The 13,652-nt window shown below is 40.0% G+C and overlaps 1 protein-coding gene and 1 pseudogene across 2 annotated transcripts in view; one reads left to right on the top strand and one right to left on the bottom strand.

Annotated features, from left to right (window-relative positions):
- Positions 1-13,652, bottom strand: part of PCBD2 (pterin-4 alpha-carbinolamine dehydratase 2) — a 50,542-nt gene that overhangs the window by 20,321 nt on the left and 16,569 nt on the right. The window lies entirely within an intron of this gene.
- Positions 13,164-13,586, top strand: LOC132517898 (small ribosomal subunit protein uS8-like; annotated as a pseudogene).

Here is a 13,652-nt window from a genome sequence, read left to right as displayed (position 1 = left end):
ATGGATGGACCTAGAGATTATCATACTAAGTGAAGTAAGTCAGAAAGAGAAAAACAAATACCATATGCTATCACTTATATGTGGAATCTAAAATATGACACAAATAATAATAAAATAAAATATGTCACAAAGGAACTTATCTATGAAACAGAAACGGAGTCACAGACATAAAGAACAGACTTGTGCTCGCCAACAAGGAAGGTGGGTGGGGGAAGGATGGAATGGGAGTTTGGAGTGAGCAGATGTAAACTATTATATAGAGAATGGATACACAACAAGGTCCTACTGTATAGCACAGGGAACTATATTCAATATCCTGTGATAAACCATAATGGAAAAAAATATGAAAAAGAGTACACATATATGCATAACTGAATCACTTTGCTGTATAGCCAAAATTAACACAACAATGTAAACAACTATACTTCAATAAATTTTTAAATGATAACAATAATAGCACCACCTAATAGACACAAGGAACAATTTGCCTCTGATTACTTCCTGATTATTTCAGCATTAACCATAAATTGTTTTATCATTTACTTGGATACACCTGAGTAGACTCCTTTCTGATTAAGTAGCACCCTCTGAACATAACTAATTCTTGCTGACTATGTATGGATCATAGTCTATCTCAGGGGCTGAAATATCACTGATTCTCACTGTTCCATTCTGGATAAAGAAGGAAAGGGGAAAACCCAAAAGGCATTTAAAAAAACCACCGCTCCAGGCCAGGCATTCACACAACCCCGCCATCAGGCTGACCCTTCCTGTTTTGCAGAGGAGAGAACTGAGGCTCCAAGAGGAGTCAACCACCTAACAAAAAGTGAGGCTGGGATTCGAATTCAAGTATGCCCAACTCCAAAGCCTCCGTGTGGGTTCAGGACAAATCTCTCATGTCAGATTATACTTTTTCCATTTCTTCCTTTTACCTAAAAGCTAATTATAGCAAAACTAAGTTAATAAAGCATTACAGAAGGTTTAGAGAAAGAAGTAAAAAACTATTATATATTTTGTTTTTATTTTTTCCCTGTGCCCTTTATCCCACAACTGTCATGATAATATTCTTTTACTGTGGATCCTTAACCGTCTTATTACATTAAAACATCCTACCCCTTTTCCATGCGGCTCCATGGTCTTCTTTACTTATTTTTCGAAGCTGCATAGAATGGATAACTTTCTCTTATAGAAACTATTTCACGTAAATAGTTCAATCATGTAGAAGAGAGACATGTATACAAATATGTCTTTTTAAGCCAAGCCTTCTGAACACAGATTCTTTTTTTTAACTGAAGTAGTTTATTTATGTTTCACGTGTACAGCAAAGTGATTCACTTGTGTGTATATATATATATTCTTTTTCAGATTCTTTTCCATTATAGGTTATTACAAGATATTGAAAAGATTCTTTGAATTCTCTACCAATGCACATTGTGGAATTTCAGAGGTAAAATTGAGGAACAACTGTATAACTGGGGGTTTATGGAACAAATGAGAAGGCTTTTTTTTAAATCCTTTTTTTCAAAGTCCAGTGAGAACATTAGACTGCATAATAAAGTCTTCTTTAACTGAGCGCTTATTAAAGCAACCGATTAGTTCAGGTATTAACTGTCTGCTGTGCCAAAACCATGACAACTGAAACTGTTAGAACAAATACTCCACCCACCAAACTGGGAATGGCAGGGTCATCAAATCCTCCAGTGTGCAGGCAGTGTGCCCTGTGGAAAGATCCCCAGAGTAGCCTTCTCTGGGACCTGAGTTCTTATCCTCAAATATCTCTCCCAGCCACATGTGACTGTCGGCACACCACCCAACTTTCTTTTTTTCCTTTTTTTGGCACGCCACGTGGCTTATAAGATCCTAGTTCCCCAACCAGGGATCGAACCCAGGCCCTCAGCAGTGAGAGCGCGGAGCACTACCTGCTGGACTATCTGCTGGTGGGAAATTCCCACCACCCGACTTTCACACTGAGCTCCCCAATTTGCCCAGGAGAGGACTACTCACTGAGGGGCAGAGAGAAGGCCCAGGAGTCAGGATACAAAAGAGCTGTTTTCGTCTTTAATGCTTAGAGAACAGAGTACTGCTCTGAAATGATCTGCATCTTAAGTTTTCAAAATTATGATATTGGCAGAGTTTCATAATGAAGTCAAAGTCTCCATTACCCTCTTGGTTTGCCTAATCTCCCTCAAGCACCCACTGAAAACTTGAGGCCATGCCTACCCTGGTTTCTGAGATGTATTCTTCATTTAAACCTTGAGAGTTATGGCCAGCTGCAAATCCCGGGTTATAATAAAACAAAAAATATGCTGATCTGTAAATATGGGGAGTGGGCATGAGGTCAGAAATAAATTGGGGGTGGTTCTGAAAGAAATGCACAATCCAGAGAGCCATGTTTCACGAGACCAACAGGATCGGAACTGGCGGGGACTGTAGCCCAAATCCCCAAGGCTCAGAAAAGCATGCCTTACGATTTTTAGTTTGAATTTGTTTTCTTTACAAAAAAAGGTGTGCTGCTTTAACTTTAAATCTCTCTGGACTCATGCAGTATGATATGGAAAAGTGCCCAAAAAGTCCTGTGATACAGAAAGACCCAGAAGGGAAAGTGAGAACTCCCACCTTGGATAGTTACTCCTCCCTCTCAGCCCTGGCCTCAGGGGGTATTCCAGTGATGGCAGGGCTCCTCCCACTGTGTGACCTGACGACCAGCAGAAGGAGATAAGTGCTGTGTTCTCTGGTGATTAAAAAAAAACAAAAAAGATTCTTCTTATTGCACGGACTGGGGTTTTCCTAAGCCGGCAACCATATTGTTTAGGAAGTGAGAGTTTGTTTCTTCATGGTAGTTAGGAAAGAACCTAGAGTTCTCTGTCTGGCATAAATGACCTATTGGGGACCTCAGAAGTGTTTTTACAAGCTCCAGTAGAACTTTAAGGTAGTTAAGTGTCCAATTTATCTTTCAGTTTCACATATTGTGAGAGCACACCCCAAGTCACAAATGTCTGCCTCAGCCTTTCACAGAGAGCACTTGTGAACCACCTTATGTGTTTTTCTTATGCGTTTGTTTCCTTCTTTAGATGCATCAGAGGTTTTAGGCCTAGAGATTGTGTCTTCACATGATAGACGCTGCACAGGATTTAAGTGGTCTCTGCGTTTTGGCATAGACTGGGGCACTCTGCATCACCCTTTCTCCTGACTGCCTCAGATTTTGGAAAAACCCCCGTCAAAAATGATGAAGGTTCCTATGACCCAGAAGATACCCCTTACATATTACACACAGGCATTAACAGGTTAGGGATACAAGGTTCTAAAAATTCCAGAATCTCAAAAAACAAACAGAAACAAAATCCAAAACCTGAATATAAGAAAATCATGACTACATTAATATAAGCATGTAATAAAGTTAGAAATTCTATCTGGCCACCTTCTTATTGTGTACCACTTTCTAAGAAGGCAGGGCCATACTGAATAATGACAACTAACAGACACACATATGCCTTTTTAGAAGGTTCAAGGTTGGTGTTTTCTCTCAAAATTCAATACTATTCAGTATTTTCTTCCAATATATTTCCTTTAAACATCAAATATGGTCAGGTATATTCCAAATAAGATTTTTTTTAAAGACTAAAAGCATACTTATAATAATGGATTTAAGAAAAATCTGCTCACAAATCTGACAATAGAGAAAATGAAGGTTAAATTATTATAGCCAGCATTTATATCATTCCATTTAAATAAAGTTTTTTGATTTTAGAAGTAGAGACAGGCTCTGTTTTATTTTAAAATTTTCAAAAATTAACGCTAAATAAAGAGATTTTTTTCTTCTTTTTGGTGCAACACCTTTCTTTTGCCACTTATAATTTTATGAGTTAGTAATAAATGACTTTGGTTACATCAAAACAAATGGGAAATGGTTTGGGTTTTGATGCAATTTTTTAAAAGCTCGTAATAAGCTCCTTTACAGCACTCTAAATATATATATTTTAAAGTAATTAAAATTTCCAAACATAATGTCTGAATTTCAGACAGAATTCAAGCATTCCTAACTTGACAACCTCCTAACTCTATTCCTTCCCCCCCTCCACCCCACACTACCTCAGCTCAGCACCACTTCCCAGCCTCCACTCTCACACAGAAGTAAGTCAAAGGTTAATTTCCATTCTAAATCAAACTCTAATCCAAACTCTAATCCTGTGCTCCCAAAGTACCCCACCCAACACACAAAACTACCATGCAGTCTTCTCCAAAGTGGGAAGTTCGTAAAAGGGTGACAACACTCGACAAATAGTGAAAATCAACTATAAAACTCAAAAATTCCACTGATACCCACACCATACTATAGACATAAAATGGTTAGTCAGCGAAAAAACTACTTCAGTATATCTCTACTGCCATTTCTTAGGGAGAAAATGACTTTTAAAAGTTAGTCAAAGAACCATGAGAGGTAAGGCTAACAGAGCCACTGCTGGTTTCACTTCTGGCACCCAGAGTCTATGGCAGCAGTGATGGATCCCGAAACATGCGTGACGATCAACACTGAAAGGTAGCAACATCATAGGCATGAAGACTCCAGGAACTGCAGACCAGAATCAAAACCTCGAACCCCACACTCACAGGGCTAAAATGTTTCCTCATGTGAGGAAGAGAACTACCACTAACAATTTTTGGCAATAATATTTGAATCTTGGCTCAACTGGATAATTTTGTTCTGCACCAAAACCAATTCCATTCAAATTCCCAAAGCCTATGAGCAGATTCGTACTAATTTAAAGACATAGTTTCCTTCCAAACCCAATGAAATGAAAGGCAGAAACCAGCAAACGAAAAAAAAAAAAAATTAAATAACATATATAAGATGGCTTGCCATTTTATGAAAAACAAATGAAGAATTACACTCACATCACACTGATAAACTGAGAGGCTGCCAGTGGTTTTCAGGGCAGATGTAACATTTTAACAAATGTGATTGTTTGTGAACGAAATAATTCTGATCAAAAACTTAATTGCAGCCAAAGTGAGCCCTGGGCTGTGTCACCATAATCCATTTTGACAGGAAGCAGTGAGTGGAGATTCCTACTGTGAACGAAGCACATGTGAAAGGTCAGCTTTGGCCTGGAACTTCAAAACCGTTAACGTGTAAAACAGTGTGCATTAGAGCCCAGAACGGCTAACCACTGGATTAGCGGATGTCCGCTGTGTGGGTCTGATGTGCTTTTGGCAGGTAATGGTTAATTTGTAAATAGGCAATGTATTGTAACTTTCTTCCTTGCCTCTTCCCAACATTTACCAGCAGAACCCATTCTTAATTAGAGTTCCAGAATATTACAATGTTAGATTTATAACACGGCCTCATTATAAGAAAGTCCTTGTTTTTGAAATGAAACTTATTTTTAATAATTTAGTGCAGGAAAAGTTACATGTATTTTAAAAATGTTTGTTGATATAATGAATGAAAAACTTTTTCATGTAAAATGAATACATTTTTTCACCAATAGCAACTGTATTATAAAAGCCAAAATTTGCCAAATGAGAATTTCATTACAAGAAATGTATAATTTACTCACATATTATAATATGAAAAACTAATTACACAATACTATTTTGCATGGCTTAAAACAAAATTCTAAATAAAAATGCAGTTAATACCAGCTTTCATTTTTCAATGAAACTTATGAAAGAACCAAGCTAAATATTGACTTATAAGCCAATGCATGCAAAAGTGCTTTATACAAATTTAGTGCTATAAAATTGGTTCATTTGGCTTTAAATAAGTCATTTCTCCCATATCTAAACCACTTGAGGTAATATGGCATTAATGAGTGATAAAAGCTGGCACTGTGCACTTCCATGATTATTTCAGGATTTAACTCATTTCTGAGTTGAGGGGAAATAATACTTCTCTCTGAAAATAAGCAGATCTTCTACAATAAGTTTTACTTCTATTCTCGAAATCAGCCTTCTAAGGTTGTATCTCTGGCCACTGGGCAGATGTAGCTCCTGGGCCCTTCGCAGGCTAAATACAGAAATCTTGAAGGTGGCTACATGGCAAGGGTAGCCTCATTGCCAGCAATCTCATGCTTCCTATCCCCTTCAGAATGTCTACTGACACCTTTAGAAACAAAATCACACATGTGCTACTAACTGCAATGCAAGGCTGAGGAGAAAAAAGAATCAAGGTCGGCAAAACAAGTTACCAATTTCTTATGTTTCTGCTTTCCATACAGGATCTGAAAACAAAACCTTCAGCTATTTGGAAGATTCAGAATCTCCCTAACAGTTTGCTTCTGAAAGTATGGAATGTACACATTTACCAACCACCTTCCTGGTCTCTAAGCCCTAGGACACAGCCCCTGACCTTCAAGGAGCTTACAGCGCGGTAGGAGAGGGCAGATAATCAGCCATGAAGACCTGGCAAGAAGTAAAGGAGGTAGAGAGGAAGCAAGCAAGAGAGGCTGTGTGCGCAAGTGGTGCTGGGCATATCCATCTTATATTTTCACCCCTCTTCTCCACAGATGCAATAGCAATCCAGATTCACCAGTAGAGCACCTAATTTCCCATAGGAGCTAAATTTATCCTAGGTACATGAGTAAAGAAGAGATGTGTAATTCACCCAAAAAATATTTTAGAAGGTTCCAAATTGGTCAGTAAGGTATTTTCTTATACTGCTAAGTGACTGATTACACCTGGTAACACTAAGTGTCTATAATTTTAGCTTCACTCCTAATCGTTTTTTCCATCACCACAACCTTTTCAGCATAATAATTCTTGGCCACCATTCCACTTCCTTCGTGAGGCTCAGGCTCAAAGAAGCTTACGAACTTCCCTCCAGAAAGATTACTGACAGAGTGGGAAGTGCCCCACACTGAGTTCCAACTTAAAATGGGCATGCCCACTCAGGGTTAGGGACCCTGTGCTGAGGTGCATGTGCCCCACGCTCAGTGCCAACACTTAGGATTCTCTCACTCAGGAGCAAGATTATTGCTAAGGCAATTACAACTACTGATCACGAAAGAGATGCTGCTATTTCTTAATTGGTTTATATTTGGTTACATGTCTTAAAAACAGATGTCCAGAAGGTTGAACTTATACTTTAATTCAGTTCTGGACTGTGAGCTAAGTTTTCACAAATACAAAGAAATATGTTGTTACCGGTTTCTTTTTAAGGACCCATGTTCAAATGGGAGGACACCTAAGAAATTCATCATTGAATTCCTATTTGTAGGAGCAGATTCTCTGTAACCTGTAAATTATTTTGATTTACGGTGAATCATTATTGTATTCATAAATGCTGAAGAGTTGGTGAACAACATGATATAATGACACCCCAAAATAATTTTATAACTGCAGGTGTGCAAATCATAACATGTGGGAGATGACTCAAAGGATAATGGGGAATAAAACAGTTTAGGAAGGGTCACATAAAGAAGGGAAAGGAGCGAGGGCACATACGGCAACTTTCCAAGATGTCTTTAAAACCAAACTACTCGTTTAGAGGCAGACGCAGTCCAGCAGTCAGGCATGGGCAGCAGAGTCAACAGTTACATTTAAACAAGCAAAGGCAAAATGCTCCATAATTTACAACAACCCAATCACACTGCTCATTCTTTTGAGGTTAAATGCTACTGACATAAGCTACACCTGAGTCCAATCAGTGCAGAGACGTTGAGAAGAGTCACACGAAAGGACTAAATTTGTCACAAATGGGTTGGTTTCCGATCTTAATGTAGCCAAGTTGCTTTACTCTGACCTCTATTGAACAAATCAACTTAATGGGCACTAGGAGTGCTATAAAACTTAACAATGGAGTGATTTTTAACTTTTAAAATATAGTTACGAAGCAAAATGTTGGATAGCTTCTACAATACTGGAAATCAAATTAAATCTAGATGTTTTTTAACAGTCTTGACAGATGTAATCCTAGTTACCATGTAAATTTATGGTAAGCTGCTGTGATATTAGCCACAGGTGCTACTTTTAATATATGAGCCACATCTGGCTGGGAATAGAATTTCTCAGAGGACTGAAAATGACCTCACTATCAGACAATGGAAGGGAAAAATCAAGACCACTGTGGCATATAAAAAGCTGAAGATGTGGTCCACAACTAAATATTTCACATAAAATTCATTTTAACTCTGCAGTTGTAGGTTAAAAGATATTATGCTTTCAATAGTTAAGAGGCGTAGATATACTTCAACCAAACAGCCAAAAGATTAAGAATGTAAGTCAGTTATGAATACCCTGGCTACGTATATAATACTAGTTTTCCATCCTTTGATCAATGTCGGGAAAAATGATGCACTAAGACTTGAAAAGAAAATTCTTTCATGGTTCCCAAGCACAAAACATGATTAGATACCACCAAGCATACCAAACCAAGATGTAACCATTACTGACCTCTAAGCAGCAACTTTCCAGCGCCAGGCCAACATCACTGGTTGGGTTTTTAAAGTTCTTTGGAGCCATTCATCACGCCCAAGAAAACATTCTCATAAGGTGAAATTTTTAAAAAATCATTACAAGTAATCACCATTCTAAGTCTGAGAACCAGCAATATCACCACAAATACAAAGAGAAAACACAAGTTTCTCTTACTTACCCAATTCAAAAATAAAAAGAAGAATATGTATAAAATATACAATTGTTTCCTTTTAAGAAACCCTTTCTGGGCTTCCCTGGTGGCGCAGTGGTTGAGAGTCCGCCTGCCGATGCAGGGGACACGGGTTCGTGCCCCGGTCCGGGAAGATCCCACATGCCGCGGAGCGGCTGGGTCCGTAAGCCGTGGCCGTTGAGCCTGCGCGTCCGGAGCCTGTGCTCCGCAAGGGGAGAGGCCACTGCAGTGAGAGGCCCGCGTACCACAAAAAAAAAAAAAAAAAAAGAAACCCTTTCTGAACCACTCAAAACCCATCATTTGCCAAAGAACTGGCAAGTGTGGAAATGTGATAGAGGATTTACAAAGATTGAATTTCCTATGAAATAACTCTTCCCAAATTAAACAAGCCTTCGTTATCTGAAAAAAATCTCCAAAAGAGAAATATTTCTATGAAAATATTCCCTACACCATTGCCCTACGCTGTAAGAACAGTAGCTACAAAGCCCTATAACATAACATTTTCCTTCTGACCTTCTCAAGTAACTTGAAGGGCTTGATTTTTTAGCTTCAACAGATCAATTCAATCTAGATGATGATTTCTATTTACTTTAACAAGTAATTGGATCTATGCCTGATCTCAATGGGCATCAAGATCCTGAGTGTCTTTAGCAAGAAGAACCTGGTATGATTCCCGGATACTTTTGTGATCAATGGACAGCATTTATATGGAGCATTTAGGAAAGGTAGGCTCACAAAGTCTCATCTGTGGTTAGTTATGATAGAAAGGCACTGGTTAAATTAAACATGGCCTTTCCTTTCAGTGGAATCCTCTATATATCCCACCGTTAAAAACCATGAAGTAAAATACTTTACTGACAGCGAAAAATGGTCACCATACATAAAGTGAGAAGATGCAACTGAGCAAAAAAGCATCTACAATATGACTCCAAATATGTATACAAACATATGTACATACGTACATACTCACAAAATACACATTCACACATACTGCTTTTTAAGTGGGCAGAAGGTATATTTTTCTTCTCTGTACTTTTCTGTGTCTTCCTAATTATAAAACATACTATGCAGTCAGGAAAAAAAATGTATCTATTAACAAGCTAAACAGACCACACAAATGAAACAGGGTGCTATCATTCCCAGAAGAGAGAGAGGCCAGGCTGACCTCTGTGGGGTATGAGTGATCCATAAATGTTAAACCCTTCTATTTAAACCTTGCAGTTTTAAACAAATAGGAAGATGGAAAGAGACTCATTCTCAAGCTTACATAACAGAATCACAGTTTAAGACATTTAGAATTACAATGGCCCTCTCTTCTACACACCTGTGTCCACAATTGTATGGTCAATGGCTCAGAAAGCTGGGGTCTCTCAGTGTAGAAGTTTATCTTCTCTACACCGAGTTCTAATTTGCCAAGTTAAGTTTTTAGCTGCTCTTTGCAGACCTTCTATCTGGAAGAGACTTCCCCCTCCAGGTAGAAGTTGACCTCTAATCTGTAGCTGACTTAGGACAAATAACTGATCAATCAAGTATTATAAACTAATGCTTTCAGGGCAGGGCATGGGAACCATGTAGCAATTTACAGGTCAAATTCCTATCAGTAGCTGGCTACCCTTTTCTTCAAAATATGCAAAGAACACATTGCCTCTTTTAAGCCCTCCAAAATAAACACTGTTTCCTAAACAGAACAAAGAAACAGACTCAATTTTGAACAGCAGAGTTGTTCATTCAAAGGTCTAGGACATTCCTAAATAGAACAGCATTCCATATCCTGAATTACCCCACAACCCTTCAAAATATAGACTTGGGTTAGAGAAGAGCTGTGGCCTCAGAATAAGTGGGAAGCCTGGCCTTGGAAGGACGGCGCCTCACTGCTTCGTCTGTATGTTTGAGCAGGTTCCTTCTTACCATTAGTAACCTGGGCTTCCTAATACCCAAGCCCGCAAGGCTGCTGGAAAGCTTCGATGAAACCACCTACATTATTTCCCAGGTCACCCAACAATGAGCTACTAACGCCTGGAAAACACTCAATAGTTCATAAAATACTTCGTGACTCTCCAAACTGTCAGAAAGAAAACTGACTTGGCTGCATTTCTGGTAAATAATGCAACATTAAAGAGTTACCTGTATTACAGGTATGACCTTAAAAACCTGTATTACAGAGTGACCTTAAGGCAACATTTTTACAACAAAAACTTTTAAAATAATTCCTAAAAAAATGTATCAAACAAACTTTTAAAACTTTTCTATCTGGAACGCCACCAAGTTATGATTTTAAAAAGAGAAAGAAAAGAAAAGCAAATCAGCCAAGAGGGCTGGACCAGTGGTCACAGAAAAGGAAAGGAATCTGACATAAAAGAACTGTCATGAAATGAAAATGAGTGCCTAATGGATAACAGGTAGAAGGCCTGCAGCAGTGTGATGCTCTGTGGAGTCCTGGCAGAACCTGCCGTGGTCCCTCAGGACACTAAGATTTACAAAAGGCTGGGTGTGGGTGGCTGAAGCCGCGGAGCCACAACATCGAGTAAGTGCCAACCTCAGCCTCTCCTCGGTGGAGGTGATTTACTACAGATGCCACAAGTGGCCCCTTTCTCCGACACTCCAAAACTGCCTGCAGAACAGAGGCACGATCAATGCGGTTCTTCTGGGAAGGGTGCCACGGCCCTAAAGACCATCCCATCATACATACCAACTTAGCAGCCAAGTAAGTTGGTCACTGTTAGGAAACATCTGTGTTTAGGAGTAAGGAAACGAGAGAAAGGAGAAGTCCCTGGTGAGAAAGGGTTTTAGGTAGTAACCTGTAGGAGACAAAAGCACTATGTTCCCCTGGGGCTAAGGGCACTGACTAGGATCACCTTTGTGAGCCCAATCAAGGGGCTTCATGTATTCAAAATACCTAGGTAACACTGGGAGGGCACTGTGGGAGAGGTACACAAGCACAACCCAAGTCTTCACCCTCAAGGCACTTATATGTTAGATGCAGAGAGACAAAAGTAAGTGGTCACATTCCTCTGTTGCATGATTTAAGCTGCACTTACTCACATCCTAATCCCACCACTGGTTCACTGTCAACTTCACCACAGGGCCTCAATAGCCTCATCCGTCCTAGCACTAATGTTCACAGGTTTAATATCAAAACAAGGCTGAAAGAAAACCACTAACAAATAGGATAATGCAAGGGCTGAATTACAAACAGAAAGAACAGACAAGAGGCTAATGTCTGTGGCTACAAAGATCTATGTAAGGCACATGAGCTCCACTTCCTCTCCAGTCTGCCCTGCACCCCCATCCCACACAAACGATCCTTCCTACGGCCACTGATGACCTCCATGTTGCTTAATGCGTGATCATCTTTTGGTACTCATCTTACTTGGAGTGTCAGCAGAACTGATTCCTCTCTCCCTTTTTTTAAAAAAATTATTTATTTAATTTATTTATTTTTGGCTGCATTGGATTTTCGTTGCTGTGCACAGGCTTTCTCTAGTTGCAGCGAGCGGGGGCTACCCTTTCGTTGCAGTGTGCGGGCTTCTCATGGCAGTGGCTTCTCTTGTTGCAGAGCACGGGCTCTAGGCTCACACGCTTCAGTAGTTGTGGCACGTGGGCTCAGTAGTTGTGGCTCATGGGCTCAGTAATTGTGGCTCATGGGCTCTAGAGCACAGGCTCAGTAGTTGTGATGCATGGGCTTAGTTGCTCCGCAACATGCGGGATCTTCCCAGACCAAGGCTCGAACCCACGTCCCCTGCATTGGTAGGCGGATTCTTAACCACTGCGCCACCAGGAAAGCCCCCTCTCTCCCTTTTAAAACATCATCTTCTTCTGGATTCTGTGTACAACACTGGCCTGATTTTCTTCCTATTTCACTATAAAGTCTTTCTCAGTCTTCTGCCAACACCTCCTCTTCTATCCTACCCCTAAATGGACCGGGTTCTGAGCCCTCTTCTCTTCTCACACTATAATTTCTGCCTGGGTAACCTCATCTATTACATTGGCTTGGTTCCATACACATCTATGTCTCCCCAATTATCTACAACCCAGACACAAAACTACCTTCTTAGGGTTGACACTGGGATGTCTCGTAGCAACGCACATTTAACAATATCCACACCAGAAACCTTGATCCCTGCACACCAATCCTGTTCCTTTCCCACACTTCCCCAGCTCAGTAAATGTCACTCCCAACCACGCAGTTCCTCGGGTCCTAAACCTGAAAGTCATACTTAACACTCCCTGCTCTTCTTCCTCACCACCCATCACCACTCCTCCCTTGTAGAGAAACTTGGGTTTTCTCTTGATATTTTTATTCCCTGTAAGTGTTATGTGTGGCATCATTGGTTCCTGCTCATGTAAACTACTAAAAGCAGCTCCAACCTCTATACCTCTCTGCTTCCCCTTTGTCATTATCCAGTCCAGAATCTCCTGCTGTGTCCACCTAGTAATGATGTCTCACCTGGATGAATGCAACAGCCTCCTTACTATTCTCCTCATGTAATTTTTTGCCCCCTCCCGCCTCCACTTCATCCTCTAAGTCCTCAGACAGCCTGCCCACTTCCCATAACACCATGTCCTCACCCCTCCTGTCCTCTTCCTGTCACCTTTCTGGGCCGCCATATTGATGCATGTGAATGTCTTGGCTGATGCTCTCAAGAACATCAATGATGCCAAAGAGATGCAAACACCAGGTTCTTACTAGACTGTGCTCCAAAGTCATCATCCAGTTTCTAACAGTAATAACGAAGAATGGTTACATTGGCGAATTTGAAATCACTGATGACCACAGAGCTGGGAAAATGGTTGTGAACCTCATGGGCAAGTTAAACAAGTGTGTAGTGATCAGTCCCAGATTTGATGTGCAACTCAAAGATCCAAAAAAATGGCAGATTGCCCATTTGGTTTCATTATACTGACAACTTCAGCTGGCATCATGGACAAAGAAGCAGCAAAACAAAACACAGTAAAGAAAATCCTGGGATTCTTTTCCTAGGGATGTAGTACACACGTGCAAATGAAATGTCTCAATGGACAAAGGAAATAAAAGAAAAAGAAAATG

The sequence above is a fragment of the Lagenorhynchus albirostris genome, chromosome 3, assembly GCF_949774975.1.
Source record: "Lagenorhynchus albirostris chromosome 3, mLagAlb1.1, whole genome shotgun sequence".
In the NCBI taxonomy this organism is placed as follows: domain Eukaryota; kingdom Metazoa; phylum Chordata; class Mammalia; order Artiodactyla; family Delphinidae; genus Lagenorhynchus; species Lagenorhynchus albirostris.
This window is presented reverse-complemented; position numbering and strand designations above follow the sequence as displayed.